The 6,896-nt window shown below is 50.8% G+C and overlaps 1 long non-coding RNA gene across 1 annotated transcript; it reads right to left on the minus strand.

Moving 5' to 3' along the window:
* Positions 1–2,551: 2,551 nt before the first annotated feature.
* On the minus strand, positions 2,552–3,335 carry LOC132593602 (uncharacterized). Its single transcript, XR_009559261.1, has 2 exons — positions 3,196–3,335; positions 2,552–2,888 (listed from the first exon to the last, which is right to left on the minus strand). It is a non-coding gene; the product is annotated as an uncharacterized lncRNA (long non-coding RNA).
* Positions 3,336–6,896: the final 3,561 nt, after the last annotated feature.

Raw genomic sequence — 6,896 nt, forward strand, 5'->3', positions numbered from 1 at the left:
TGTTTAATTAATTTAATACTATCATGACCCCAGGCAAGGAAACGCTCCAGGTTGCCTGGGTAGGGTATCTGACAGTGCTTGCAGTGTGTGGGTGTGTGGTGGAGGCTGTGTGTGTGAATGTGTGTTGGTCTGTATGTCTGTGTTGCGATGTGTGGATGTGAGTGTATGTTGCAAAGTCCATGTGAGCGTGGATGTGTGAACGTGTGCTGGTGTGGGTGTGTTTCGGTGTGTGTACTGTTCTGTGTGCCTGTGTGTGGTGGGGCTGTATCCCAAGGCCTCTTCGCACACTCCTCTCCTTGAGGAGCCTTGTCTCACACAGGTGTGGACAAGCCTGGCTAATGCCCATGTCCCCAGCGTCATCTCTGGTTGTCCTGGCTGAAGGGCAAGGTGGGGGTGGGGAGTGGGGGATGGGGCATCTATCACTTAACAACTGTTCAGGAGAATTGTGGCTTCCCTGATGGTTAAGGCAGAAAAGTATCAAATACCAAAATGAGGAAAGAGTTATAAAATACGCAGCTAACAATCCACTTTGGCTTAATAACACTTCCTGAAAATACGTGATTACCGTGTAAACCATATCGAACCTCATGGGACCCAATGTTGTCTTCACACAGCTAAGCCCTGTCTGGGAAACTGTAGCTTTAAATCCTCCTCTGGGTTAATTGAGTCAAGAGCAGCATTCCTTGTATAAGAGGGTTAAAAAGAACTCCCCAAAGGACTTAAAATCCTAAGAAGAAATCTTTTAAATTAGCGGTGGGCTGTCAGAAGGCAAATTCTATTCTTCACATCCAAACCCGGCTGCCTGGGGTAGGAGGGGGGGAGGAGGTGTCTCTTCCTGCAGGAACCAAGCTGGAGACAGCCAGCCGGATGTCCCCTCATATTGTTACTGTAATGCTCCCCAATCGCTGCACCTATGGCCACTGTAAGAAAACCTGTATACAAAATCTATGGGTACAAAACAGATCAATTCCCACTTTCAACATCGCAAAGGTTCTTTGCTTTACAAAGGGATTCCGGAGGAGCTCACTGAAATAGAAAGTTCCTCTGCTGCATTTAAATAGAGTCTATTTACAAAATATCCGTAAACAGTAAAATCACAGGAACCCCAATTTTGCAAACTAATACGGCTACTTGGTGTAGCCCTTACTGGAGATCGTATCTTTAAAGGACTGCGCTGACTGGAGAGGATGAAATAGTGAGCTTTTGACTGATGGTTACAAAGGACAATAGACCCACCAAGAAAAGACTTGCAGTTGGTGGTTTGGCCCAGAGGGATGAGGCCACAGGTGGGCATCACCCTGTGAGAAGGGCTTGAGCAGCTTTTATCCCAATCCTGCTTCAGTGTGTTCACATCCTGCGGTTCAGGTAAACAAGGCCATCTCGGCTCTGGTAGAAGGAGCCAACTGTCCAGGTTTTCCTGAGAATAACCAGAACCTGAGCCAGTGAATATAAACGCCATAAGATGCTTTCCCCAGGAAAGTGCAATTTTATTAAAACAAGAATGTATGTAGCTAGAACAGCAACGCCTAAGACCTTTCTTGTGTCTTACACTCAACGCACACCTCAAGGGTCTAAATGCAATGGGAAAATGGAAATACTCCACCACCACGCTGACACCTACTCAGGAGGAAGTGTTTCTTGTCTAAAAAAAATGTAATTGGTTTCAGGCAAGAGGTGAGCCAGTCATTTCAAAGCTTTGGCGACCGTGTCTTTGGGAAAACCCCTTAAGAATTGTGGGACCCCGTAAAACACTGGTGTCTCATTCCTGGGAGACCCCAGGAGGCACAGTTGGAAAAGGGAGTGAGAAGGAGGGAAACTGGAGGTGCTGCAGTATGAGCTGGGAGCATCCTCCCTAGTTCTGGGGCGATTAGAAAAAGATTCTCTTCCTCCGCCAGAACATTCTCTCACCGTGGACTAAGTGATATCTTCCCAGCTTTACAGAAAAGCAGCCTCACAACACAGGAAACACACAGGCTCCCCAGCGAGAGGACCAGGAGAACTACTTCACACCCAGAGAAATTTTCCCCTCTGATACCTGGGAGCCCTGCAGCCCCTCCCCCTTGGCCTGCAGCAACGATGCAATGAAATAGTGCCCTTTGCATGTTTAGTACAGGACCTGGCCAATAATAAACTCAGTCTGTGGCCACACTATTAATAGATGGTGTTATTAATAGAAATTTGCCCCTGCCAATCTTCACCTGTCACCTGTCATTCTTTAATACGCACAAGGTTTTAGTTCATTCGCTCTTCCTTACTCTGGGTGCCCTATTCACTGCCTTCCTCGCTCTTCTGATGGTCCTTTGTGTCCCAGGCAAGTCCTCCCTCTGGAGGTCGTTCTGAGACCAGTGGGTCGGGGGAGCAGCGACTTCTTCCCCTCCAGACCTCCATCCCCTGAAACTGCCTTGATTCCTTAAAGGCAGACACGTACAAAGAAAGGATATTTTGCTCCCCTTTGCATTTTCCCATCAGGTCAACAAACTTCCTTCAGAGGGATGAGCCCTTTTCTTTCACGATCACTTTAAAACACATTTGAACAAAATAATCTTACAAATAGAAAACAAACAAAAAAATTTTATAGACAGAACCTGGAGAGCTGCCTCTATTCTTCTAAGAAGCTCTAGGTGCCATAGGGGATTTGATCAGGGAAGCGGTGTGGTGGGCACACGGAGACGTGGAAGGGCAAGAATCACAGCGGAATCGGAGAGGAGATGTAGGCACCTGGCCAAGGCTGCTGAGGGCCCCAGGGAAGGCAGGGCCGGGCCTTGGAGAGACACTGAACTGGGATGCTGTGGAGGACTTTGCACTTGGCTGGATGCGACAGAGAAAGAGGAGGTCGTAGCTGTGGCGTTTCCAACCCGAGTGACTGCGGAGAGGTTGCTGGTACCAGGCTGAAAGACAAAACCGAAAAGAGGCAGAAGTGCGCGTGGGAAAGTGTGGCTCATGAAATGAACTTGGAATTGTAAAAGAATGAACAGAAACCTCAGTTAAATAGAGTGACCAGAAGGGGAAGCTCTCAAGCCCTGAGCTGACACCAGAGCCCAACAGGAAGAAGAATGAACGATTCCTCCTTTTCCTGGCAAGGATTCAGCCGGTGAGAAGCCATGGACTCTTTGTTTACTGTAGACCTTTCTACCTCCTTTCCCTCCTATAAAGTGTATCCTTCCCTTGCTGTGTGGGGACCAGCCCATGGCTCACCATGGATGCAGACCCCAAACTGCAATTCTCTGTTGATCTTGAGTAAATCCATCTTTGCTGGAGAAACATCTGACCATCTATGTGTTTCAGGTCAGCAGAATGCAAGAAGCTCTGAGGCAACCCCCCAGCAGACACCTTGAAAGCCAGGCCTGAGCCCCTCCGAACCCTGTTTGGAAGAAGAAAAAGCATAAATAACTAAGAAAGAAAACTCTACAAACTAAGATAATAGTCAAAAGAAATTCAGAAATGAACTGAAGTGAGAAGTCAGTGTTGGTATTAAGAAGTTGAGCACCACCTGCTTAGAGGCAAGATTCTGAAGGTGACACAGATGAGCTGAGAGAGGAGGTGAGAGGGCTGAGAAGGAGCTGCCCAAAGACAACTAGGGATCTCAGAACAGGAAGAGCCAACGCTGGGGCTGGACACTTGGTGCGCACGAGAGGGGAAGGGAAGAGGCACAGTCAGGGCATCCTATGGCCAAGCTGTGAGGAAGGAAGTTCTGGTCTTGAATTTCCCAGATAAAGAAACTGTACAGAAAGCTCCCAGTACAGAAATTAACTCACCTTGCCCCAAAGCACAGCATTTGGAAGTTTGGAAGGAACCGAAGGGAGGCAGGAGAGTGGGTGGGCAGGGACCAGTAGAAGGAGGGGCGCGTGGGAGGGCGTCTGATTGTGAAGACGGGCATCCCTTGCTCCAGGCCAAGAAGGAAAAGGAGAGTAACCAAGGAGTACTCGGGAAGATTCCAAGACGTTGCATTTCCAAGGGCAGAAAAGGAAATTGAGGGAGTTGGGGTGAGAGTGAGGACTGTGGAGAAAGGGTGGGAAATGACCCGGCGGCCGAGGGGCTGGCTGTGCTCAGAGGATGGGCTCGCGGGTCCTCGCCCATCACCAGCAGAGCACAGCGCACATGCTTCTCCCCAGAGAGGGCGAGAGGCGGCTGGGGCGGGTCACCCCTCCGTCGTAGGTCACTGGCAGGGAGGGGCAGGCGTGGGACTGTGATTTGTGACGTGCACTTATCGCTAGCACAACATCGCGTCAAGTCCCAACCCAGGGGCCTGGGAAATGACGCCCACCATTTCTTGAGTACCAGATGCTGTGCATATGACATTTCCAATCTTTCAACAATTCCTTGGGGTAGATATTATCAACCCATCTCCAGCTACGAAAACTGAGGTTTAGAGAATTGGAGAGAAGTTGTCGCTCCAGGCAGGGGCGGCTCCAGGGCCGGCAGGCACATCTGTCCCTCACTAAAGCCCAGGTTCTCTCCGCTCCCTCACAGAGGGAAGGTTTGGGGATCTGGCCAGAGCCTGGGGACAAGGGGAGGAGCCCAGTGGCACCACGGCCTCTGTAGCCTCTGTCTTCAGGCTAACAAACAGGCTGACCTGAGCCGTGATCTGAGCCCGTGGGATTCTGATCTCCCGGCGCCTTCTTTCTCCAGCCGCTGACAGCAGCTCCGTTGGTGACTCACCCTCACCCGCTGCACTGACGCACGTCACCGTCCTGCGAATAATGCAACACAGAGCAGGGTCAGGGCGGCTATCCAGGCTGTCCAATCCCCGGAGCCCCAGGGCCCAGCTGGGAGTTCCCGGTTAGACCAGAAAAGTGGGTCAGCCCTCTCTGCTCTTCCCTCCTCCCGCTGGGACAGCCCGTGTCCCTTTTCCCCATCTGTCTGCCAACGGTGCTTAGGGTGGGTAGAGAGGCCTTGACCCCAGGCCTACAGTACAGATCTGTGTGCCGAGGGAGCAGGGAGGTGCTGGCTGGCAGAGGTTCATCCAGGAGGACGGGGGAGGCCCCAAGTCTTCCCCAAGAGGACGAAATGTGTTCACTCTTTCCCAGGAGGTACCAGTAAAGCCCCTGCTGTGGGCCAGGGACTCCCAGGGGCTGGGGACACAGAACCAGCGGAGAAAGCCACTCCAGAGTCCTTGGTGTTTCATTCCCTCTTTTATCCCCACCATAAGGACCAGTATCTGGCACAGGCAGGCTCCATAAATATCTGTCGAATGAAATAATGACAGGCTTGCTCCCAGCCTTGGAAGCTGACAGTCTGCAGGAGAATCAGACATCAAACGAATCAATCACGCAGCTCATTCACTCCAATTGTGATAAGGACGATGGAGTTCAGAATGAACTTGCCATTATTTTGGAAAGTGTTAAAAGATTTTTCCTTGAGTGAAATTTTCAGTCTTCTCAGTTTCGATACGAGAAAAAAGAAAATCTTAAAAAGTAGCGTAAGTCTTAGGCAGAATTGCAGCTACTGGTAGACAGTTCAGCACACTATAGTCTTATTTAATGGAAGAATAAATGTTTGGCGGTGGTGAAAACAAAACATGGCAAAACAAAACTCTGTGTGTGTGTGAGCATTCACGCCTCGACGTCCGCACAGAGTGAGGGCCGGGGGCCTTGTCAGCAGCAGTCCCAACAGGGCTTTGGATCAGCTGCTTCTCATCTGTAATTTGGTCCCTCCCCTCCCAGTTACGGCCAACTGAACAAACGCTTGGCTAAGATGCTCTCAAATGCCCTCTCTCCCTTGTCCTCGTTCCCTAGTCCCACACCCCTCCGTGATGGTCAGAGGCCACACCATACGGCCCCTGCCAACCCTGGGTGCTGCACCACTCTCGACTGAGCTAGTTCCTCCACACAAGGTGGGCTTAGCTGTCTTCCTCTGCCCCACAAGCTCTCTGGAAAGAGTAGGCTCTCTTCCACCACCCCACTGCCGCAGCATCTTAGCTGAGTTCCTGACCATTGAAAAACTAAACAGCAGATGTGGGGGGCTGATGTGTGTGAGAGGCTAGATGCACTTAAGTCTCAGCTACTTGGCAGAATCCTAATCTTGATCAAGCGATTTAGCCTCCCTGAGCCTCAGTTTACTCATCTGTAAATTGGGACTGATAATGTTGTCTAAGGGGCCTGGTTGTTGAGAGGTAAATCAACATACAAAAGCCTAGGCGTGAGGGGAGATGGGGCGAGGCTGGCAGACAGCACCGGCACCCACAGGAGCCTGGCTGCCTCATCCCTGCTGGGCCAGGGGAGAGAATTTAGAGCAATGCCCAGCCCCGCACCCAGAAGAAAGTCAGATACAAGCTGAGAGCACCTCTTTCCCAAGGTATTTTTTCCATGGGAAGTGTCTACTTGCGTGGCTGCTGTGGGTGTCTTAATCCAGTTGGGCTGCTATGACAAAATCCCACAGTCTGGTTTATAAACAACAGAAATGTATTCCTCACTGTTCTGGAGGCTGGGAGTCCAAGATCAAGGTGCCAGCATGTTCAGGCCAGGGCCTCTTCCTGGGTCATCACTGGTGCCTTCTCCCTGTCTTCACACAGTGGAAGGGGTGAGGCACTAATCCCATCCTGAGGGCTCCCCTCCTGACCTCAGCACCTCCCAAGGCCCTGCCTCCACATACCAGCATCTTTGGGGGTGAAGATTCCAACATAGAAATTAGAAGGGGACACAAACATTCAGACCACAGCAGTGTGACTGGATTTAAACAAATAAGACAACCACCAAAGTTTGGCCCAGGGAGCCAAGCCCAGGTCTGGGGCCTTCCTTAAGGGTGACCTCCCAAGGCCAAGACGGGTGTGTGTGTGTTGCGCGGGAGTCAGGGCTGGGGGGTGAGGGGGGTGGAATTAGCTCTTTTGTCCAGTTAGAGTTTAGTTACCACTCAGAATCTTTTAAACTCTTGAATGAAAGTTTTCTTCCTGCACAGAA

Source organism: Globicephala melas, chromosome 16 (assembly GCF_963455315.2).
Source record: "Globicephala melas chromosome 16, mGloMel1.2, whole genome shotgun sequence".
Classification (NCBI taxonomy): Eukaryota; Metazoa; Chordata; class Mammalia; order Artiodactyla; family Delphinidae; genus Globicephala; species Globicephala melas.